General features: G+C 44.6%; 1 long non-coding RNA gene across 1 annotated transcript; it reads right to left on the bottom strand.

Annotated features, from left to right (window-relative positions):
* Positions 1-88: 88 nt before the first annotated feature.
* On the bottom strand, positions 89-5,240 carry LOC146340628 (uncharacterized). Its single transcript, XR_014784079.1, has 5 exons — positions 4,900-5,240; positions 4,252-4,335; positions 1,982-2,065; positions 1,518-1,580; positions 89-976 (listed from the first exon to the last, which is right to left on the bottom strand). It is a non-coding gene; the product is annotated as an uncharacterized LOC146340628 (long non-coding RNA).
* Between the last annotated feature and the right edge of the window lie 20,344 nt (positions 5,241-25,584).

Below are 25,584 nucleotides of genomic sequence, written 5' to 3'. Positions count from 1 at the left end.
AAAAGCATGGTAGCTCGATGGAATGTCAGCGGCACAAGATGTCCAGTTTTAAGTTGTTTTTAAGTAAAATATTTGACATGGTTTCTTTCTATCAGCATTTTAATAACAACTACAGTTGAGATTTGAACACTTTTTTTCTGTAAATAGAAAGGTGTGATTGTTTTCTTTACTTAAACATTAACATGAATGCTGAAAGGAAGTCAAAACATAACATAAACACAGTTGTTGTCTACATCATCTGTCTAGAGTCTTTACTTCCCCACTGACAAGGTTACTGTAGAGGCAGTTTGAGGAGAGAACAGAGCCCCATTGCAGAAATAGATCACAAAGTTAGGATTCACTTTGGTCTAGATTCTTCACAGCGCAAATTTAACAGGAATAACCACAATTAATGACTAGCATGAGAAAGCACTCCAAACACTGAGACGTCACTATAGGGTTGTCTCGAGAACTCGATCACAACTGGAAGAAGAGACAGTAACAGAGGTGAAACATAACACCATGCACGATTAAGGTAAAAACTGCTGAGGACACTTGAGCCTCCGAGCAGGTCTGACCCAAAAGACACCCTGTCTCTTTGGAGAGCTTGTGACTGCATCATGCATCGCTGCTGGTTTTGGACTTAACCGGACATCACTGGAGGGCCTGGGATGCACCGGCAAGTACTGCTGTGAAATACTTACTATCTCATGTCCCGGTTCTGTTCTTGGGGATTATTCAATCAGGCAGCTTAGCCAAAATTGCTTTAAGAACCGCTGTCTGGGTGCCTTATCTTCCCTCTGTGATCGGCACACATACTCTGCAAAAATCTCAGAATCCCTGAGCATTGCAGAGAGGATGCAGTCATTCCCTTTGCTGCAGTGATGCATGATTCTATCAGCAACATCATTTGCCCCCCGACGTTTCTTCCTGCTTCTGATTATTGCCATGCGGGTGGCTGGCAACAGAGTGGCTTGTGGGTTAGCAACTGCGGGGTCTGTTAAGATAAATATAGAAGACATAGAAACAGACATAACATTAGCAGATGCAAGACCTACGGGGGCACTTCGTATGTACTGAGACTTTTGAGGTGTTGGGCAGCAGATATGTGCACTAGCAGAGTTCAGGAGAAGATCACTATGGTATAAGCGCAATACTATTACTGCATAACCTTGTGTCGCAGAGCTCCCAGCACCCATGGCGATACAGACCTTTTTATGTGATGGGGTGCTTATCCTCAGCCTGAAATTGCCTTTGCCAGTGCGAGTAGATGGTTGCAAGGCAAAGAAAAGAATCCTGGGTAAATGCAAATGTCAACCCAGTATATGGGTGGGGGTGGTAATGGGCAGATAGGTACTGTCAGTGGAATCTGCTCAGGTGGCAGATGAAGTTGAAGGGAAGTGGCAACTTATAGGGTACGGCTGTCCCACACAGCCACACAGCCTGGTTCAATAAACCCCCACATAACAATACATGAGAGAAGCATATGTCAGCCTGGAAAGAGGTGCAGCATTTATTACTCAGAAATAAGTACTTGCCCACAAATCTTTCTTCATCCCCAACCAAGCTTTCAGTCATGGATGTGCTTTGTGCTTCTATTCCTGAAAGAATGACAGGACATAGTACCTTGGTCATGTTCAAATGTAATTTAACACATGATCCCATCATTCCAATTACACTGTGAACGCACTTACACACGCTCCATATATGAACTATAAACCCACAGCAATTCCTCAAGGCCATCTTTAGGTTTCAGTGCAAACTAAAGATGGGATTGGAGACATTGGTAAAATGCTAATGGAAGAAAGGGACCCGAGTTTGCCGTATACGCCCATCTCCCGGAGACATCAACTTCTGAAGTCTGAACAGTTCTCTGTTTTGAATTCTGCTCAGAGAGTGGGTGCTGCCATAGATACACATCATCTAACGCAGAGCACACAAGGAGATGCGCACCAGTACAGGGCACCATCGGTCAATGCATATGCAACCTGGGAGTACTCACCTTGTCCTTTGACTGTTTGTTGAGACTGTGTTGAAGCGTCATCTGCTGCAGTCTCTGCTTCCATGTTGTTTTGGTAGGGCTGACCTAGAAAAATAAGATAGAAGATTTCAGTTACAGAAAGTGTTGTATATATTCAGCTGAAAAACAAAAATGAGAAAAGCCATCGTTGGGCAGAGAAGCACCGCATAGTTTGTGCTGCACCCAGTACTTGCATCCACTAAGAGCCAGATGTTTGGGGGGCAGTGTTGTCAGAGAGGAGAACTATCAGCACTAAGAACCATATCTGGTGCCCGAACAAAACATTCCAAGCATTTCCAGGGCACACAAAGTCAGAGGGTAGAAATTCCTCAGCCACAGCATGGTAACAGAACAGGTATTCCTGACATTGCTTGCACTTGAAGGCATTGAGAAGGATGGGTTAAAAAGAGCAGCTGTGACTTACCGTTGGGAACATTGTCATAGCCCAGGTATTTCTCCACACTGATAGAGCGTAGGTCCTGAAATGTATGTGCACTGAGATGGAACTCATTTTCTGTTAGAGTGCTGTCCTCCGATGTTTCACTGCATGCTTCTGTACATGTAATTTTTATACTGCTGGAGACACTTTTGGGTCTAATAGTAGCATCTCCACACAGAATGCTATGCAGTTCTTGGAAATAAGGATAGGTTGTTGCATTGCTCCCAGATTTGGCATTATGGTTCACAACTTTTCTACATCCGAAACACATACTCTTTGTCTTTGACTGGCACTCAACACCAGTGCATTTGTGGCCATGCTTTTCCATCTCTTGAGATATACTTTCAAAGAAGTCAATATTCCTGTGACTACTTCTCAGCTGTTGCTGGATTTTCTGCTCTCCCCAGATATCAAGAAGGTCAATGATTTCCTTGTGCCTCCAGGACACACCTCTCCCCTTACTTTTGCTTGACATAAGGGCAAGGAAAGAACAACACAGAGACTGTGTCAAAGCAGTTACAGGGAGATGTGAAGGACATGCAGCATGCAACACAGGGGTCCTGCAGAGGTAGAAAGTATAGAAACAGGCATGACATAACTCAGAAAGAATGGGGATTCAGTGGGGTGGTATTGCTCCCACTTGAAATTATTGGTGGGATCTCATAAACAATGGAGCTATTGGGATGCATTTGCAAGCAATAAAGTGCAGGTTCAGACACTGTGTGCCAGAATTCGTTATTCATTTGAATTAGTTTCATGGCTAACGCCTCTATGTTGTATGCATTGGCCACCATTGGAGCCATGCAGTTACTCCCTAGAAATCTCTGCGAGAAATATCGTACAGGTGTTTATGGCGACAGGCATCAGCAATGCATTTAACGGAAATTGCAACTGGCACCACTTCCAGGCAGGATTGAGTCAGACATACCAGAAACCCCGAGAAGTATTTGGGAATATTTCCGGACTGCACGGGCTCTATTTGGCTGCACCGGCGTCTGCCAATCTGCAGTGGCAGGGCCCCTTTATCATAGCACCAAGTGAAAGGACAATGTTTGGTTGCCCAGGGGTGGGTCTTGTGGCAGACAGATGTCAAATATGCTCTTTGAAAGTCCCCTCCTTTTAAAGGAAAGTATAAAGATGAACTTTCTGGTGGGTGCAAAGATGGCGGATGGGGAAGCGGAGGAAGGATTGGTGGATGCATCGCATGCACTAACATTCCGCCATGATTCTTGAAAAGCACTGGCCATTGCCAGACCATAACTTCAGGCTTCTAAATTGCCTGTAAGAAATACTGCATCACTATTATTGCTCTGACACAGGAACCACCTAATAATTCTTTTAAAGTTTAATATAAGGGATCACACATAGAAATGAGACAACGGTCAAGGGGGAAATGGAAAAGGAAGGATTTGCTTGTACATGCCCCACCCTTGCATTTACATTAATTAACAAGCAATACCAAAAAAAAAGTCCAGATATTCAGTCAAGAAAGCGGCATTAGCACTGCATGGGAGAAACCAAAGAGTCAGAGTACGGCTAACACGGAGACACAAGGAAGGGATAATGCAGCAAAGACACAGCCTGAAACAGAAAATAAGTTCATGAAAGGAGAGAAAACATACTTTGTATCAACCGGGTCAGGAAAAAAAGGCATGCCTTGACCAAAAGGGAAGTGGTTCTTACATTTGGATACATCGAAAAACAGTGTTACATTCGAGGAACACACATTGTTGCACAACATTAGTGCTGGGAGAGGAAGAGGAAAGGTACAGGCTCTTGGAAAGGAAGTGAATAAATCTGAAAAATGACTTACCTTACTTGGAGTGATGCTTCACGCAGCACAGCACACTCAATATCCTGGAAGTGGAAGCTCTCCAATGGACCTGCGCAGATGATGCTACCGGGGAAAAAAATTAAAGGAGGGGCTGCCGAGTGATGAGTAGCAGGCTCAAAAATGGCGAAGGCCACACAACTGAACAGCCAGATAAAGAGAACCCGCTGGAAAAGGATATCATGCCCACAATGCTGCTATTGGCTGTGCACTGTACTGCAGGTGGGGGCTGAAGAGGGGAACACCAGCAATTAAAACGGAAAGAAAAGCCACATCGCACTGTATACGACGAGGACAAAATGACATAAGGGGACTTATGTTGGAGGTTTAGTAACGGATGTCAACTCTTCCATAACAGAGTAAAAGGGAGTAATGTGCCCATAACAGTTATGAAAATTGCTTGAAAATGACATATTTATGCTTCTGTAGCTTCAGCCCTTGTCTGAGGGCCAAAACAGACATCATTTTAACTGTGTATCTCGCACTGCATCTCCCCCCGCCCCCACTTCATTTTAACTCTAGAGTAGGTGTCAGGGCCCCAGTCTGGATCAGGACCCTAGCATGGGGAATAAAGTACTTTTAAGATCGGGGGTCCTATGCCTACTCTTGAGTAAGAACAAAAACACATACCTTTAAAGTAACATCTGTTTTGGCTCAGCTGGAGCAAATTGTGTTGGAGTGTTCTGGTTTAATTTCCCCTTTGTTTCTCCTCATTCTTCTACCACCTCCTTTTTCTGTGGAACTGTGCCCCCACTCTTTCTCTTACACAAGTGCACAAATGATTACTGACATCATCCTAGCTTTGGATAATCAGCGTTCCAGATCACTTGGAGGGCCTCTCAGATAGAGGAGGCTCTCTGCTTTGGTGCAGAAATTAGAGTCAGAGAGACCACAGAGTGAAGGAAAAGGAGTTTTTCTTTATTAACGCGCAGGCTTTATGGCTGGAATCACTTCCAAAGTTCCAAAAAGCCCCGAGGCACATTAACACATTGCTTTTATAGATATGGTAACACACACAGACAAATTTCTCCCCCGCCCCTTCTCTTGCAGTTTTTCAGTTAGCTCGGTTGTTTATGATACATGAAATGGGTCATAGGACACGATAAGCGAAGAACAGGAACATGATATGCAATTTGACTTAACCTTAGCCTTGCTGATAAGTTAGGAAATTTTTATATTATTATTTTGCTAAACTATAGTAGCTCAGCAAGAACATGAGACTACTTAGTCTGACCCCCGATATGGCTACTACAAGACAATTAGACAAGACAAGACTCCTTCCCCTCCCATGTGTAGCCTATTCAGGTTTAGCATGCCTGAATAGGGCTGAGGTGTGCTCCCAATGTCTGCTCCCAGTTACTAACTGAGATGGGATTAGGACAGCTCTCTGGGTTTTCTGAAGTACAAAAACAAGCAACAAGCAAAGTACTGTGCAGTATGGCTTTGTGGTAATCAATCCCAAAGAGAATTACCAGCTGATTACATAAATGCACACAAAGGGATAATGAAACAAAATTAGGAGACTGTTTAATACACAGCAAGAGCTTAGAAGGAGAGATGAGAAGAGAATCAGGCAGGCATGTCTCTGCTCAGGCATGGACATGAAGCAAGGGAACAGATTAATCCCCATCTCCACGCAATGCAGTCCCAGCGGGCTGCTTTCTAACAACAAAAACCAGTTGGTTACCCATGAACACAGTTTGCAGAGAAAAATCAAATCTAACGAAAGGTTTAACTTAACTAACTGCATTTATTGAAACATTCAAAGTGTTACATCCTTTATCTTTACATAACTTCCTTAAATGCAATGTTCTTGATGTGAACTCCAGGGTGGCCACTGTAACGTCCTTGTTCTGATCCATCAGCAACTTGAATCTTGAGGTTTGCCAATGAGTGCACATGACTCATGGCAACATAGATCCCTTCACGATTTGTTTCCAGGCCATATGTTACTGGCATATCATTGTACTTTGGCCTGCACTTGTGTTTATAAAAGCGTACAGAGACCTTTTTGTGTTCATATTTGATTTTGCTCCTGTTTGCAATAAATTATGTTTGTTTTATTATACTTGACTTTTTTGATATTAAAAATAAAACTTTATAGTACATTGTTATAGAAGACACCCTAATTCTTTAAAAAGAAAAAAAGAAAAAAGCATTATGGACATAAATAAACTCCCAACTTTGAATTATAGTGAAAACTGTTGTTATTCATGGAATCTGTGTGTCAAGAGCTTTCCAATGAGGTGTGTTTCATGACAATCGGTCAACTGGAAAGCAGTCAAAAAGGGATTGTTAACGAACACCCACCTATGAATCATATATATAAGATCAGATATGTTAATTGTATGCATGCATTTAACATATCATCTAATTTGGCCCTCAGTGTACAACTATAATGGGCAACCAGGAAACCCACAAGCAGGATCAGAAGGTACTAGCCCTCCAACGCTGATATCCCTCAGCAACTAATATCTCATGGTGTACTGCCTCTGAATTTGGGGTTTTCATATTGGAATCATGTCTAATAGCCATTAATATCTATCATAAATCTGTCAAATCTCCCTTTAAGCCATCTAAGACAGCAGTATCACAACGTCTTGTGGCAGTGAGCTCCATAAATTAATTCTGGGTTGCATGAAGAGCTACGTTCTTTTACTTGTTCTGAATGTACTGCCAATACATTTCATTGGGTGAATCCAAGATTGAGTATAATTGGAGAGGGAGACCAAATTAACTCCATCCAATTTCTCCAAATGATGTATCATTTTATAAACCTCTGTCTTGCTCTCTTTTATGCTGCAATCCTATGCACACTTACCTGGGAGTAAGTCCCATTGAACTCAAAAGGATTTCTGAGTAGATGCACATAGGATTGTGCTGTTAGTTGACTTTTTCCTAAACTAAAAAGCCCCAATTCCTTTAGCCTTTCATTCTAAGGAAAGTGTTCCAACTAGTGCTGAGCCAAAAAAAAAAAAAAAACCACCACCACATTTCTTGAAAAAATTTCCCCACACACAAAAAGGAGGTGTGATTTTGTACTGCTTGTGGGAAAGACAGGAAATTGCTTAGAAAATGGGGGGGTACCTTAGTGAAAGGTTGGGCAATCAGTAGCCCTCCAATTGTTGTTGACTACAAATCCCATCATCCCTCACCATTGGCTAAGCTGGCTAGGGCTGAGGGGAGTTGTTGTCTGACATCATCTGGAGGGCCACCCCTGCAGAAGGAGGTAGCTGAGGGTCTCCCCACTGGCACCTTTTTCAATTTAAAAAAGGCCTCATCATGTCCACTTGTAGAGACCGGCAAAGATCTCTGGCGGTGTTTCTCAAGGACTGGGCCAGAAGAATGTCTGGGCATGTGCCATGTAACATAGCATATGTAACATACCATGTTCCTAGGCATTTTTCTGGCCCACCCCCAGGAAATGTAGCTGGGAAGGAAGCAGCACAGATAGCCATATCACCCAGGAGTGAATGCAATGAGGCTTTTTTGAAAACTGTAAAGCAGGGGTGTCAAATCTCTTTCAGCCAGCTTACTTTAGCTTAAAACCTTACTGCCAGTAACTAAGCCATAAAAGAGGCATTTCAATCTTTTAGAATGGGGGCGGGGGGGGACAGCACAAAAGCCAGGAAACCACCAATTGATCAGTGGTCAAGGGAAAGGGCCGTCCTTCAACACTGCTGTAAAGTTTGTAAACCGCTTGAGGCTACCGCCATTTCCTTGCCATCCATTGAATAAGAATGTTGAAAATGGAGCATGCAGCTTCTGAAAGGGACACTTGATGCAAGCTTGGCTGTGGAAGAGAAAGGATAAAAGCAGCCTCATTCTATTCAGAACTGTCCACCCTGATACTTTCTAAGGCAGGTGTTGGAGGATTCCAACTCCCAAAAGCCCCAACTGACATGCCCAATGGTCAGGGCTGGTGGGGTTTGTAGTCCAACAACATATGGATGCCCACAGGTTCTTCACCTCTTTTCTAGGGCAAAGGACAGCAAGACATGGGTACATATTCCAGCAGTATTTAACACCAAACTCCTGCGTCTCTGTGACCATTACGGCAAGAAGGATGCATCTGGAAGTCGTTCCGGCTGTAAATTAGTGGTGACATGCCAAGTGGGAATGCATCGTAATTTCCCTTAGGCTGGCATGCCAGTGCCTGATCTCCCTACAACAGTTATTTTCTCCACTCAACAAGACTTTGCTTTGGTTGACACACCCTCTGCAGTAGAGCAGAAGAGTGAGGTTCAGGATTGTGAATCCCTACACACACTGACCTCACTGGTTACAGTTCTTCCTCCCCCACCCAACCATACATACTCTATATATACCTGAAACTCTCACAAACACTCCTGCATCTGATGAAGTCAACTATCATCCATGAAAGCTTATGCCACAATAAATGTGTTCGTCTTTAAGGTGCCACAAGACGTTTTGTTGTTTTTACACACACTAAATATCACGTTCTCCTCCTGAAGGAGTGAAGAACACTCCTGAAGCTCTACCATTCGGCAGAGCAAGACAGCTGATTTTGTGTGTCATGAAAGGGCAGCAAGCTGTTATTTAATTTGTTGTTGTTGTTGTTGTTATCGTCATCGTTTTAGTCCCACGGAGAAGCACTTATGGGATTTTCTCTCTCAGGTCGGCCTTGAGTACTAGGCACCTTGACTTGGGGTGGGGTGGGAGTGCCACTTATTCCTCTGTTTCAGGCAGCAAAATGTATTGACCCTGCCCAGCATAAATGTGCATAGCATGCTTGTACAATCCTTCTGCTGCTTTTGGGTAGCAAATGGATCACGTATAACGTGTGTTTACAAGCCTCAACTCATGCCTAATGTTTGTCCAATTCCTATGGTACACTCTGAGCTTGCATAAGCAAAGCCCCAGTGTTCCCTGAATTATACTCAACCATCTTTTCTTCTATTTATTTAAATTGCTAAGAAACACTTCCTGTGGGCTGGAACAACCCAGCTACTTTCTTTTCAGAAAGAAGCTTAAACATTCTACTCCTCTCTCTCCAAGCAATCTCAGCCTCACTCCAAAGCCTGATGGAAAAGTTTTTAACCATTCCCTGCCCTGCTTTTTCACACTGCAGTGCTGCAGTACAGATGGGTGCCTGGATTCATTCAGTTCTTTTATAGTGCAATCCTATATGTGTCTACTAAAATGTAAGTCCCATTGAGTTCAATGGGGTTTGTTCCCAGGCAAGCAGGCATAGGACTGCAGCCTTGTTCTTCTGTGGATTTGCATGGCCTGCCTGCATTCTGCTTCGTCTTTACTTTTGCTTTAGATTTGAGAATGTCAGAAATTAATCTTGGAATTGCCGCATACGCAGTGTAGACTGATAGGGTTTTAAGAAGTCGTGGCTCTTGCTGAGATGTATGCCATGCTGGAAAACATATGCCAGGAAAAGTCAAACAGAATAGGGGGACAATATGCTAAATGTTATATACTAACAATTGTTATGAACCCTCTTATGGAATTATTTGTATATTATTTATAATTTGTATTTTTTCTGCACACCGGGGAAAAAATTGAATCTGTTTGTGAATGGATGCTGGAATGAATGACACTACACAATCCATAAAACACACATGGGACAGATTTCACAAAATCCAGACATACCTACTGAGATCAGGTGATGGAATTGAGGGGTGGCTAAGGGCGCAATCCTATGTTTGCGAAACGACAGAAACAACCACGGAGCCTGTGCTCTGAGGTCGGTTCCCGGAAAACTGCCTCTGCGCTCCCTCCCCCACTGCCTCGTAGGTGGCACAGATCGTCCTCGGGCTCCACACTCAGAAGAGCAGCATGGTGCAAGGCAAAGGGGGGTGCTCCCAGGGGCAGGGATGGGCGGGGAGTGCTGAAGTGCTGGTACAATTCTTCCTAAGCACTGCCGGTGTCCCACCCCGCACCCCCCACCTCCGCCACCGCTCTGAAGTCCCGCACCTAGAGATCCAAAATTGGCCATCTAGCCACGAATGCAGGGCGGCCAGACCGTGGAGGAGAAGATCCCCTCCACGTTCTGCCCACCTTGCATTGGATAGACAGTCACCTCCGAGTTCAGAGGTGGCCGTCTGTCTCCATAGGATTGCTCCCTAAGTCAGGTAGACAGGCTCAGAGGTCCATCTAGATTATTTTTATTTTTAAGGAGGAATGGGACACAAAATTGCCTCTGTCATTCCTTCTCTCCTGCCTGGCTCTTGCCAGCAAGGCTTTGTATAGATGGAGGGTGCTCTGAGAACATTCTCTATTTTATTTATTTATTTGTTTGTTTATTTATTTCTATACCGCCCAATAGCCGAAGCTCTCTAACTTACAATGCAATCCTACACATGTCTACTCAGAAGTAAATCTCATTGCATTTAATGGAGGGCACTACCAGGTAAGTGAGTATAGGACTGCAGCCTTAAACCATGTTATTAATTCCCATTAGAAGTGTTTGCACAACCAAGGGCTACAAGTAACCATTACTAATGCTAAACATCATCTTTCCTTCTATTTCTGGCATTCAGTCTGTGAGTGCTGTTCCATATGTAACCCAAACAGCACCACCTGTTTGAAGAAGTACAAAACCCTAAGGGGGAGAAAACCCCAAGAATAGCCTAATGGTGACTGAGTTTCTTCAGTGGCCACAGAATAGGTTTGCATTGCTATTCAATACTACTACTACTACTACTACTACTACTATTGCTTTATTATTCTTTTTTAATACTCTTTCTCAAATGATCCTGAGCACAATCCCATAAGTATGCATTGAAAGAAAAGGATTCACTTAGGGAATATTCTAAAAGTGACTGCAACATCTATTTATTTTTGCCTCCTGATTTAGCCAATTGTACCTTGTGCTCTTGCATTCTAAGCAGTGGAGGCTGGTGGGTCTGATCCCAGTGGGGCAGTGAATCTGCTCCGGGTTTCAGTTTTACTGTGACACCGGAGCCACCAGCCTCCACTGATTCCAAGGGTCAACTTACATGTAACATCAAGCAAGCTTTTGTTTTGTTTTTAAAAAAACTGTTCTTAACGCTGTTCCTTTTATCCAGAAGGAACAGCAGCTTTGCCAGGCCCAGATCCAGTTGGAACATTCTGCACAGCTGCTGGTTTCCTGGTGAAACAACACCACCACCACTAGCCCTGGCCCACAGACTCTCACCACTGAGGCTGCTGCATCGTGTCCCCCCATCACACACCACTCTATCTATCTATCTATCTATCTATCTATCTATCTATCTATCATCTACCTATTTATTTATTACATTTATACCCCACCTTCTTTCCTCCTAAGGAACCCAAGGTGGCGTACATAATCCTCCTCCTCTCCATTTTTTCCTCACAACAACAACCCTGTGAGGTAGGTTGGGCTGAGAGTCTGTGACTGGCCCAAAATGAGCTTCATGGCTGATTGGGGACTAGAACCCAGATCTCCCGGCTCCCAGTCCAACACTCTACCCACTACACCACACTGCCTCTCACCTTCCCCGTACCTTTGGCACCACCACATCAGCTCTTCCAGATGCGGGGTTCTCACCAGAGCTCAGCTAGCCGGGTCTTGTGAGGGTCCTGTGGTTGTTTCTTTCAACCACAGGGCAACATAGGTGAAGGCATGTCGCAAGGGAAACAGAGGGCCGGCAGACCAACCGGTTGCCCTCTCGCTGGGGCAAGTGCAGTGGCAGCGGGCCCTCCTGGCAGGGCAGCGGGGTAGGGATGCAATTTGCCACCCATCCCGCTCTGCCGCCTGATGTGGGTGCCTCACCCTGCTTCATCCCAGGGCTGGCCCTAACCACCACCGCCACTGCTGTTTGCCTCCAGAGGTGCTGTTTACTTTGGGGGGAAATTGCAACCATGGGGATAATTTAAAATGAGAGGCAAAGAGCCATGCAGCATGCTCCCAGTCTGGATTTGGGCCATTCTCAGCTGCTTTTCCTTCAGAATAAAGGCAAGAGTGTTAAGCATGCTTTTTGAAAAGCATGCTTGATGTAACATGTAGTCTGTCCCTAATACTTAAGGATCATGGGTGAAATATTGGGAGGGGGGATTCTGTTTTTCCCCTAGTTGCTGTGGCAGCCCAATTTCCTTTCAGCACTCATAACAAAGCACCCCTTTTAGCAATCCTCGGAATTGCTGCTATTTTAGTTTCAAAAGAAAGTCAGCTCCTCACTGTTTCTTTCTGGGAAATGGTCACATGGTCATGGACAATAAGCCATGCCAATGTCTGAAAGAACAGTTTGATCTTATGCTTCAATTCCAACAACACAAATCAGAGACGCAGCCAAAAAAGATGCTCAAAGAACTATTTTGTGTGCTCAGAATCTGTCTTCTCTAATATGTTTTGGCTGCTCACTCGTGCTTTGCAACAGAGTAGCCAATTGTTCACCAACACGTACAGAAGCCAACTATGTCAGTTACTGATGTATCATGAACTCGGCGTGCAGGTCTTCCTGGGCTCCAGGAATCCCTAAGAGAAAAACATATCTGAATGGAGCTTTTCACATGAGTATGAAGTCCCATCCACAAGCTACTAAGCATACCCACAGTGTCTTCATCAGCAGAGTGCTGTTTCTATGGCAGTTGCCATAGAGACATCCTCTGTACAGGTTTGGGAAGTTATCCATGGGCTTCTTACTGCATCGTTATGCCATGACCTAATTGGAGACTATTTTAGCTCTATCCTTAAGAAGCTTATCTTCTTTCATGGAAGAGCATTTGATGCATAGGCAGCACTGAAATACCTACACAGAGAGCATCTAAAATCCTGCATTTATAACGGGGCATTCCGCTTCCGTTTTAAATGCAGGATCACGATGACTCCCTTTTTCACGTGCTTCCTTTTCCCCCAGCCCCTTCCCCCTCTTCCTCCCAGTATCTGAGTCTTCCATTATCTTTCATTGATCTCGCTCCTCTTTTTGCCGCTTTTACTCTTTTCATGGAGGAAACTGAAGCGGAACACAACAGGGTAATTTGATAGCTCATTATCTGCGATCTATTTAAAAATGGAACAAAGGGAATTTAGTTCAGGAGATGCCTTGAATGATCATGGCGTCATGAAAAGAGCCTGCAAAAATCCATGAAGGAGCTATCTCAATTGCAGGATAAAAGCTCAGTGTGAAGCTGCTCAGACTCAGGCTTATGTGTTAACAAGAAACAAGGGTTAACGACTGCGGATAAGACCCTGACCCCATACAATGCTCTGTGTTTTATTTCTGACATACATAACCAGAAAGTGCATTTGATTACTGCAGAGTGTTCCACGTGGGGCTGCCTTTGAAGACTGTTTGGACACTTCAACTATTTCAGAATGTGACAGCCGAGTGATTAACATGGGACCCACTGGATGAGATACCTTGATATGCTGTGACCAAGCTGTTTAGAGCAGGGGTGGGCAGACTCTATGCTTGTGGGATCTACTTTGTTTTTCACTAGAACCCTGAGGTTCCCCAATCAGACCCAGGTGCAAAACAGTGGATCAGGAAGACAGACACAGAATTGTAGAACAAGGTGTCTCTGAACACATGCACAGTCCCGGAATTTGTTTTCAGCTCCAGAACTTGAGCTCGTAAATGAATCTTTTCACACACAAATCTACTCCCGTGTTCCACACCCCAAGTTTTCTCGATTTCATCAGCCTAATTTAGGAGAATAAAGGGGCTTGTTGTTCTTGTTGTTAAGCCATTGGCTGATGTACTGCAAATCACAAGGAGATCCAGGTCTGTCTTTTGCCTCCCCCCCCCCACTCCTATTCCAGCACTTTGAACTGTGGTTGGAACCAATTGAAACCCGTGAAAGATCTCTCAGCTGTTAATCACTGTTTCCATAGCTTGTGCCAGCAATTTCCTTCAGTACATCACTCAGTTTTCTTTTTGCTGGGAAATTCCTCCATCAACAGCCAAGTGCTATGTGGTGATGAAAGTTCAGTGACTTCCTAACAAAGATTTCCTCCTCCTCTGAGTTCCAGTAGGCTCTCGGAGAGGTTTCTGTGGCTGACCTCTTCTTTTCCCCTTCTTGTATCATCATCACCAGATTCCTGTTTGGCAATAACAGAGATGTGAATGCTTCAAAGATCACTCACGACTAATGTATGAGCACTTCTGTGGCCAGTTAACCCCCCCCTTTTTTTTCCCCACAAATTCAAAGTCTGTTCTACTAAAATAAAGGAGAGTTTTGCTGCTGCATTCCATGAAATCAGGTGATTTTTTTTTCTTGTCCTTTCCATACCCTACAGACTCATTAAGTCCAAACATGACCATTTTTTCAAAAACATTGCAAGATTTACCTGTTTCGGACTGTGTTTGGAGGGCTCTCAGATTTCATTTAGGAAAGTGTGGGCCATTTCCGATGGATTTGATTACATTTTAATCTTTTCTACTGGGGAATTGTTGCTTTTGTTCACCTCTCTTGAGCTTTTGGAACAAAGCAGACTCTTCACTGAGATGCCAGCATGGTGCAGTGGTTCAAACAGGGGTGTGGGTTTCCCTGCTTGTGTGTGTGTGTGTGTGTGTGTGTGTGTGTTTCCTGTTCTAAAAGGTTGAAATGCCTCTCCTAAGGCTTATTTACTAGCAGTAAGAGCTTTAAGCTAAAATATCCTGGTATTTGGGGTAATTTTGTGCCCACGCCTTTTGTCTTCAGCCTCACCCACCACTGGAATGGGGACCCTGAGAGCTTCTTCAATATTGAACTCAACCCTTGGACTGAAAGAAGTTCCACACTCCTGTCTTAGAGTGTCAGACTGGAAGTTCTTCCAGATGGACAGCTCCTACTACTGCCAATCAAAAGGCATTGTGCAGCTCTTCCATCTTTTCCTCCTTAATGGATTTTCTGTGGTAAGAAAAAAGACAGAAGAAGCAGTGGGAGGAACAAATGGGAGGGTTACAAATGGGAGAAGCCATCATCTGGACCCCCATCAAAATCTGTGAGGCAGAGTGATTGCACAATAAAAGCCTCCCATGAAAGCACCCTAGGATTCTAACCACTAAGCCATGAAGCTTACTGGGAGATCTTAGGCCAATAACTATCTCTCAGCCTAACCTTCCTCGCAGGGTTGTTGTGAAGATAAAAAGGAGTGGGGGAGAGCCATGTATGCCACCCTACCTGAATTTCTTGGAGGAATGGTGAGAAATTGATGATGGTGATGATGATGATTTTACTCAATCCACTGTAAGTTACTCATTTCATGGTCACAGTGAAGCCAACACAAAACACAGTTCACTTATTCCAATGGTTTTTTCGGCTACCCTGGTGGGCTGTCGTTTACATTCATAGCTCCCCTCCCAGGTTTACCTGGCAATGGAGGTGGCATTCAGCTTCCAAGGTTGTCTGGGGGCTGCTATTTTAATTTCCCACAATGCCCTGGTGCACCCAACATAGCACCACTCCAGCGCATTGTGGGAAATTAAAAGGGAGGCTCACAAATCCCACTGCCTGATGTAGAGGGCCCTAGGACACATGTTAGCACTGCAAATGGGCCCTGCTGGGCCACTGTGGCCCCAGAAGCCATCCTAGATTCCCAGGTGCTGATGTCAAGACTGCTTCCGGCCCTTATTCCCCCCCACCAAATAGACACTCTTGAGATAATAAATTTTGTTGATTTTGAACCCAGCTGGCAGGTGAAAGTGCAGAATTAAATTAAAGCAATGCTTCCAAGTCAAGGTTATGTGTCCGGGGGGGGGGGGATGTTTACAGGCTGGGGGCTCAGCTTGGTGTACCCATTATTACCCTATTTTACCCCAACTGTAAATGGCCTGGGCTAATTTACACACCCACATGGGTCATCCCGCGTGCACCCCCTGTTCCAGCAGGCCTATAACAACTCCCAGCTCTTGCCAAGTTCATCATCTGACTAATGCAACCTAAGGGATGGAGCAGGTGAAACAAAATAATATTTGGGTGAGTGCAGGGGTTATCTCAAGAGACATGATTCACATAGCCTTAACTGGGTTTTAACTGGCTGATGTGTCTTCACCGGCTTAGAATCCTGCGTCATTTCCCTCTCTCCATCAGGAGGAAAACTAATAGAAATGCTAATAGATTCCAATGCTAGTGCCTTGCACTCTCTTCTCACTGCTATTTTGGTATACACAAAGCGCAAGACAGCAGAAAGTCATATTCACACCTGCCGTAAGCTCTGCATACAATACCAAAGAGTTCCCAGCTTTCTTTTGCAGAACAACTGCATTGCCACTTCTGCCCTGTGGCTGGATCCCATCCTGTTCCAGTAACGTTCACTGTAATTTGCACATGCAACAGAATGAGGTGGTAAAATCCGGAGATACTAGAGTGAGCTAGACCATTATTTCAGAGTACAGGTGGAAGATACCGTTGGGGTGAGGGATCTCTCCCAGGTAAAACAAACAAAAACAAGACAGTCCTTTAAAAGTGTTTAAGGGTGCAATCCTATGCATGTTTAGACAGAGAAAAGGCCTACAACTCCCAGCATTCCCCCGCCAGCCTTGCTGGGGAATGCTGGCAGTTGTAGGCCTTTTCTCTGTCTAAACATGCATAAGATTGCACTCTAAAACAAAGATTCTAGTCCATCCTGTTCCCTCGTATACTAGCTTTCAGTCTGCAGGGAGTCTTTCACACAGAGAGATATTCAAAAATGCAATCCCCCAGCTACAGTCTGCTGCATAATCTGCTGCATTTGTAGGCCAGGCCTAAGAATAATAAGACCACCGGGGAAATGTTGTGGTGATGGTGATAGTTCTTTATATCCCACCCATGCATCATGATTTCCCCACCCTCATTTATCCTCAAGGCAACCCTGTGAGGTAGGTTAGGCTGAGAGATAGTGACTAGCCCAAGGCCACCCAGTGCATCATGGCTGGGGATGATGGGAGTTGTAGTCCAGTCAATCTGGAGGATGCAGGTCGGGGAAAGCAACTGTAGCTGATCATGAGATTGCCAATGGTAGGGTGGAACTGTACTTCATGTGCAACTTGGAATGGCTGGGCTGCTATGTCACACTCTCCACTCTCCCCTTAACATATAGCAAAGCAATACTCATTAGTGCTGTGCCGGAAATTTCTCCCACATTTTTTTCAACCATTCTCATTCAATTTGATAGAAAAGAAATTGCTTCCAAACAGAGCCAGCATGGTGTAGTGGCTAGAGCACTGGACTGGGAGCCAGGAGATCCGGGTTCTAGTCCCCACTCAGCCATGGAAGCTCACTGGATGACTTTGGGCCAGTCACAGACTCTCAGCCCAACCTTCCTCACATGGTTGTTGTTGTGAGGGTAAAATGGAGAGGAGGAGGAGGAGGAGGAGGAGGATAATGTAAGCAAGAGGAAAAAAGGTGGGATATAAATGCAATAAATAAATAAATTTCAATGGTGAAGAAAATTTCAGAGAAATTCTCATGGTTTGGGCTTGGTGTTCTTGTGCTTTCCTTACATAGGAGGTAGCCAAGCAGTGTGCCCAAATGTCCTGTTTTTATTCTACAATCATCTCTCCAGCAGCCTGTAGCCTTCTCAGCTTCAGTTAAAATCCAGAGGAAGACATCATGAGGTAATTCCTCCCATAAGGCTTTTTCAGATCAGGAAGTGCAAGGGATGCTGCAGAGCAATGGAGAGATGTGTCATAGAAAGAAAACACAAACACAGCACCCTCGGCCACCTTGCAGTAATTAGGTGAGCTCAAAAACACCACAGAAATAAATTTAAAAACACCCTGAGAATGAGGCTGAAAAATGGAAGCCTCTTTCATAGGAGACGAGAACTTTCAGGAAATTTTGGCTCAGCTCTCGCTCCACCTCTTCCCTGGATCTAGACACAACAATTCCCCCTGCATTGTGGCAGATGCAAATTGGGGGCCAGCACAGCTGGTGCTGTTGCCACTTGCAGTGGGAGCACACCCAAAGCCCCTTATGAAAAAAGAAGTTGTGCTACAACCCCTTCCAATGGTGAACCCTAACTGTGAGAAACTGCTGAGAAGTTCTCTTCCCCCTGAAGAAATTTGGTGAAATTGTCCCCTCAATTTCTCTGCCCACAAAAATGGTGAAGAATTTTGAGGAGCTATTTGCACACAGCATCCTATCCCCAGTGCTGTTTAATATCTACATGAAACTGCTGGGTGAGACCATCAGGAGTTTTGGGGCTGGGTGTTATCAGTATACTGATGACACCCAAATCTCTTTTGCCCTAACATCCTTATCCAAGGAAAGTATGACTCCTCTGAATGACTGCCTGAAGTCAGTAATGGGCTGGATGAGAGAGAACAAGCTGAAGCTGGAGCCAGGCAAGACAGAGGTGCTCATCGTGAAGGGTCCTAATTCAGGTATTGAGGTATGTCAACCAGTTCTGGATGGGGTTGCACTCCCCCTGAAGGAGCAAGTTCGTAGCTTGTGGGTGCTTCTTGACCCAACCCTGCTCCTGGCATCCCAGGTGGAGGCAACAGTGAAAAGTGCCTGTTATCAGCTTCAGCTGATATGCCAGCTATGCCCATTCCTGGGATATGTGGATTGCTGTAATGTGCTGTACTTGGGGCTGCCTGTATATTTAGTTTGGAAACCCCAACTGGTACAAAATATGGCAGCCAGGTTGGTGTCTGGGACACCCCATGGAGACCATATTACACCAGTTTTAAAATCTTTACACTGGCTGTCAATTTGTTTTCAAGCAAAATATGAAGTGCTGGTTCTTACCTTTAAAGCCTTACTTGGTCTAGGTCCAAGGTACCTCAGGGAGCTTACTGTTTTTAAGCTGTGTTGTTTTAATTGTTGGATTTTTTGTTAAACTGTTTTTAGCTCCAAGTTGTTTTTAGTTATATGTTGTTTGTGTATTTTGTCTGTGTGCTTTTATGTAAATGGCTTTTAAACTTGATGTATTGTATTTTAATGTTTTAACTTTTGTAAACTGCCGAGAGAGCTTCGGCTATGGGGTGGTATAGAAATGTAATAAATAAAATAATACTTATCCTGTGTCATGGGCTTTCTTCACACGGAGCTTTTATCCTGCAATTGAGATTGCTTCTTCATGGAAGTTTGCGGGCTCTTTACATGATGCCGTGAACCTCCAGGGTGTCTCCTGAACTAAATGCCCTTTGTTCCATTTTTAAGTAGATTGCCGATAATGAACTATCAAATTACCCTGATGTGTTCTGCTTGAGTTGCCTCTGTGAGAAGAGAAAAAGCAGCAAGAAGAGGAGCGAGATCAGTGAAAGATAATGGAAGACTCAGATATGGGGAGAAGGAGGGGGAAAGGGGAGGGGGGAAAGGAAGCAGGTGATAAAGGGAGTCGTTGTGATCCTGCATTTAAAACAGAAGCAGAAAGCCCCATTTTAAATGCAGGATACATCAAGTTTTAGGCTGGTGTAGAGATGCCCATGATGTTAAAATGTTATGCATTTTCCTGCCCCCACCAGCAGTAGCCATAATGTAGAACAGCAAGAAAGAAACATACGCAACACACAGGTCATGATGACGTCATGACCCAGAATAAATGTTACTACACATTACTAGGGTGAGAGGGCAAGGACCAAGCATGGGAATGCTGTGTGACAGCTGCAGACAGCACACGCCTTTCTCAGACACATTGCTGGTTAAGAGTCCAGGTTCTTTGGTTTCTGTTTTATGATGTTACAACTGTACACTTCATGTTCCATCTAACCATGGTGTAGGTACTGTTTACCACAGCTGTGATCTTTAGCCTTTTCAGACCCATGACCCACCTTTAACCCAAACTAAAGTGCTGCTGTTGTGGCATGGGTCACCATGGGTCCTAAGATCCTGACCCACACATAATACCCATGTATTACAGCAGGGCTGGGCAAATTCAGGGGCTCTGGGGGGCAATTTCAATCCTGCAGACATCCCCCCTCCCCAGGAGCCACACTACATTTTGTGATGCCGAATTTTGGTGACAACCCATGATGGAGACCCAAAGAGGACAAATTTAGCTGTAAATGTAGCTCTCTCATTTTAGGCCACAGTCATGGTTTGCTGCCAAAATTCAGCGGCAGACTGCTGGTTGTTTTGCCACTGCTACCACCATCACAACAGCAAATTCAGCAGGGACGGGGTGTGCAGGGGGGGCACACTTAAAGCCAGGGGGTCGCATGCAGCCTGCAGACCAGATGTTGCCCACTCCTGTTAGAAAGTGTTAGCCCTTTAAATGAAGGAAAAAAACTTTATACCACAGCAGAAAACGGACTCTGGGACAAGCCTGAAGCCTGGCATTAGCATGTGGCAATGTCAGGGAGCTGCTGGAGCTCCAGCAAGATCCATCCTTGTCCTAGAACACACACACCCCTTTGAAAAACAAAGCAGTTGTATCCAGAAGATGCCATTTGATTTCCCACAGTGCCCCTGATACTGAGGCTGCTGGCTCCAGTTTCAGTGGGGCTTGTAAATCGGCTCTGGGTTTCAGTCAGAACCAGCCAGGACTCTCAAGGAGCTATCCAGGGTGCTGGACCCAATCCCCAGCATGGGTTGAGCACCTTGGATAGCTCTTTTAGAGTTCTGACTGAAACCCAGAGCAGATGCACAGCCCCACTGAAATAGGAGCCACCAGCCTCCACTGCCCCAATGTAGAACCCCTCTGCGACCAGCCACTTGCAGTGGCTGCTACCACCATCAAGGAAGCCGGCAGGCCACAAATGTAGACGAGGACACTCTACTGAGGGCCTTCTCTCAAACCTGAAAGGGCCCTGATGGGCCCGCTCTGCTTGTGACCCACTAAACGAAAAACAAGTCACTAGTTGTTTGCATCACCCTGTGGAAGGCTTGACAGCTCCCCTGCATGTGAAGTCTCTTAAGCAGGCCACAAAAACAAGAGGTTTATTGAGCTCTTGGAAGGCCAGCGAGTGCAGGGGAGAGGGTGCGCGCACACATTCGGCTTGATGGATCACATGTTCTGCCAGCTTGCTCCGGAAATGTTGGGTCTTGAATCTCTGAGTCAGTGGAAGAAAACATTGACTGGAAGCAGCGAAGAGACGGCGTGGGAGCATCCAGGAATCTGCACAGCATACTGGCACTGCACGATCTCCACCTCTTTAATTACAGCGACTGCTCTGATTCTGGCTGAGTTCCCATGCATGCCGGGAGAGAGCTGTTAGCTGAGGCCACAGCATGTGGCCAGAGTGAGAGTCAGTGTGGTGCAGTGGTTCAAGTGCAGGAATGGGACTTGGGAGATCCAGGTTCTAGTCCCCACTCGGCCATGGAAGCTCACTGGGTGACTTAGGGCCAGTCACAGACTCTCAGCCCAACCTACCTCACAGGGTTGTTGTTGTGGAGATAAAACGGAGAGGATTATTTATGTGCACCACTTTGGGTTACTTGGAGGAAAAAGGCTGGATATAAATGCAATCAATCAATCAATCAATCAATCAAACAAACATGTGACCCGCCAAGGCATGAATGGATAAATATCATTCTCGGAAACACATAAAGGACAACTGAAATTGTCTACCAGGCAAGTATGACAATGTGAACGTACTCAGCATCTATTTAATTCTATTATTACACCCTCTTGCAAGGAAACCCAGGCGGCTTACATGGCTCCCCTCCTCTTCATTCTATCCTAACCACCCTGAGAAGTAGAGTAGGCTGAGAGTCGGTGACTGGCCCAAAGTCACCCAGTGAGCTTCATGGCCAAGTGGGGACTAGAACCCAGGTCTCCCCAGGACCAGTCCAACCATCTAACCACTACACCACACTACCTCTCCGCATTGGCACTCATGAACACAAACAGCAGCCTTACCCAACCTTGTGCCCAACACATCTGTAGTTGGAGAGACAGTGTGGTGTAGTGGTTAGATGGTTAGTTTGGGACTCAGGAGACCCAGGTTCTAGTCCCCACTTGGCCATTAAGCTCACTGGGGGACCTTGGACCAGTCACTATCTCTCAGCTTTATCTACCTCACAGGATTGTTGTGAGGATAATATGGGGGGTGGGGGTGGAAGAAGCATGTAGCGCCTTGGAGAAAAGAGGGGATAAAAAAGTAATAAATAAATTTATGTATTTATTAAAATACACATACTAGTGTGAATTGAGAACCATGCTGGTGATCACAAGAACTGTCACTAGTCTTGCACTACCCTGACAGGCAATAGCACACAGACATGGTCTGGGTTTATTAACAGTGTAATTGTATACATGTCTACTCTGAACCAGGCTCCACTGAGTTTAATGGGGTGTGCTCCCAGGTAAACGTGTATAGGGGCAAATAGCCATGGAAGAAAAATTGATGTATCAACTGAAATTAGCTAAAAACAAAGTCAAAAGATCTGATTTTTATACAATACGGCAAATATTTTTATTGATTTCTAAACATTATTTCATATATAAATTGGAGACATATGCAGCAACATGCGTCAACCATTTTCCTCAGACTAGGGAAAGCAATCCTATGCATGTTTAGGCAGAAAAAGAAGCCCTACAACTCCCAGTATCGCCCAGCCAGCCATATTGGCTGGGGCACGGGAGAAGATGCAGAACTGTTTTCTGCTTTAACATGCATAGAATTGCACCCTAAGGGTGCAATCCTATACCCACTTACCAGCAATTAATCTGCATTGAACTCATTGGGCCTTATTTCTGAGTTAGCATGTATAAGATTTTTTAAAAATAATATTTTTATTTGCAACACAATGGTAACAACAACAACCCCCCCTCCCAAGACAAAACAAGAACATATCAATATACAGTAATCATTAACTATCAGGAAAAGAAAAGAAAAAAGCAAGCCCAAGGAGGGGGAGAAAAAGAATTAGCATTTCCATTTCAAATACATATGTATGTATGTATTTAATTTCTATACCACCCAATAGCTGACACTCTCTGGGCGGTTCACAAAAATTAAAACCACAGAGTGCAGCATAAAACAATATAAAATATGAAAGTTTAAGCCACAATATAACAGTACAACCAGAATAAAACCTAGCAGCAATGCAGAAATTTAAAACACAGATTTAAAACACCAGAGCTAAAAGATTAGGAAGCTAAAATGCTAAAATACCGGGAAAATAAAAAGGTCTTCACCTGGCACCGGAAGGAGTACAACTTAGGCACCAGGCTAACCAATCTAGGCAGCTCATTCCACAGCTGGGGTGCCATAGCAGAAAAGGCCCTCTTCCTGGTAGCCACCTGCTTCATTTCCTTTGGCGGGGGCTCCTGGAGAAGGTCCCCTAAGGATGATCTTAGGTTCTGGGCAGGCACATATGGGAGGAGGTGATCCTTCAGATAACCTGGCCCCAAGCTGTTTAGGGCTTTGAATGTTAATACCAGCACTTTGAATCGGGCTCAGATATGGACTGGCAGCCAGTGCAGCTGGAAAAGTACTGGTGTAATGTGATCTCATTAGCCAGTCCCTGTTAATAATAATAATCTTGCTGCTCCCTTTTGGACTGAAGTTTCCAGACCGTTATCAAAGGCAGCCCCACATATGACACATTGCAGTAATCCAGACAAGGTTATCAGAACACAGATAACTGTAGCTAGGCTATCTCTGTCTAGATAAGGGCATAGTTGGTACATCAGCCTAAGGTGATAAAAAGTGCTCCGTGACACTGAGTTCACCTGTGCCTCAAGTGACAGTTCTGGGTCCAAGAGCACCCCCAAACTACAAACCTGCTCCTTTAGGGGGAGTGCAACCCCCCTTATATGCATTAATATAAGCAGTCCATATATCTAAATAAGTATCCAGATGACTTTGATGGTTGTAGGAGATACGCTCAAATGTAGGAAGAACAATAAGATCTTCAGTCCACTGAGTGATAGGTGTGGGTGTTTTTCCTTCCAAGCTTAGAGTATAAGGGTGCAATCCTATGTGTAGACAGAAAAAATGTCCTACATGCTATGTAAATGCTATGCTATGCTGGGGCATGCTGGGAGTTGCATGACTTCTTTCTGTCGGAACATGCATAAGATTGCGCCCTAAGTCTTGTTGCAACTGTAAGGGCCCTCAGTATCCACTTCTGCTGTCCATCTCTTAATCCACACATCACGGGGGTGTAGCTTAAAAGTGCATGTGCATTCACTATTATCACAGATTTTTCAAGAACAAAATGTATACAAGCAATGACTTCCAGCCAAAAAGAAGCCACTGCAGGTCATGCTCACATCACATGCTGCTGCTAGCCAGCTTCTTCTTAGCAAGCCTCTGTGGTGTCCAAGAGACACAAAACATCCATTTTTGTTGAACCAATCTCAATTTTAAGGCAGGTACAGGATTGCACTCCAACAGTACAATCTTATGCATGTCTAATCTCAGAAGTACGCCCTGTAGAATTCAATGGGACTCGCTCCCAGGGAGGTGTGCATAGTATCGCAGGATAAATAAAATTTTCTGTTACAGAGAAGTAGAAAGACAATCTCCAAGCAGTCAATGGATTCCGCCAGTATTTTTACCAGTAAAGTCAAAGGTAGAGCAGTAGTACCTTCAGTCAATAAATAGATTTAAAGTTGATGTGGTTTTCTTTTTTGTTTAGAAAAGTATTTACCACATTAATTATTCAGGAAATTAATAAAATGCGGGGGGGGGATTTCGTATAGGATCGCCGGCTAAAGCTGCAATCCTATTATACGTACCCACCTGGGAGCGTATAGGAAAACAATGGGAATTACTTCCTCTCTTTTCTTTCTTTTTTCCTTTTGAAAATACTTTTTATTTTTTATCATTATAAATGAAATAAACAGTACCAACAACCTAATTGGTAGCTACAGTTTCCCAACAATACAATATTCTTAAGAGGACACAACAATATCAGAAAGAAGCAACAAAAACAAAAAAGGGGAAATTATTTAAAAGGATTAAATATAAACTCCAGTACACACGGGCTTCGAATTCCATTAGCTTAAAAATTATATCTATAACACTGATAAAATTGAAATTCGATTGTATTTATTGTTTATTCGCTCAGTCGCTTCCGACTCTTCGTGACTTCATGGACCAGCCCACGCCAGAGCTTCCTGTCAGCCGTCACCACCCCCAGCTCCCCCAAGGTCGAGTCCATCACCTCCAGAATATCATCCATCCATCTTGCCCTTGGCCGGCCCCTCTTCCTTTTGCCTTCCACTTTCCCTAGCATCAGCATCTTCTCCAGGGTAATCTGCTCATGTCATCAGTCTTATAACAAGGAAGCAGGCCTACAATTCATTTCCAGTGACCATATTGTTGTTGTTCCGTCATGTCCGACTCTTCGTGACCCCATGGACCATAGCACGCCAGGCCTTCCTGCCCTGCGCTATCTCCCGGAGCGTGCTCAAGTCCATATTCATTGCATCAGTGATGCTATCTAGCCATCTCATCCTCTGTCGTCCCCTTCTCCTTTTGCCTTCAGTCTTTCCCAGCATCAGGGTCTTTTCCAGAGAGTTTTCTCTTCGCATTA

The sequence above is a fragment of the Heloderma suspectum genome, chromosome 6 (assembly GCF_057233095.1).
Source record: "Heloderma suspectum isolate Gila_16-S chromosome 6, 16-S_ref, whole genome shotgun sequence".
Lineage (NCBI taxonomy): Eukaryota > Metazoa > Chordata > Lepidosauria > Squamata > Helodermatidae > Heloderma > Heloderma suspectum.
The sequence above is the reverse complement of the archived record's forward strand: the minus strand, read 5'-3'. Positions and strand labels throughout refer to the sequence as shown.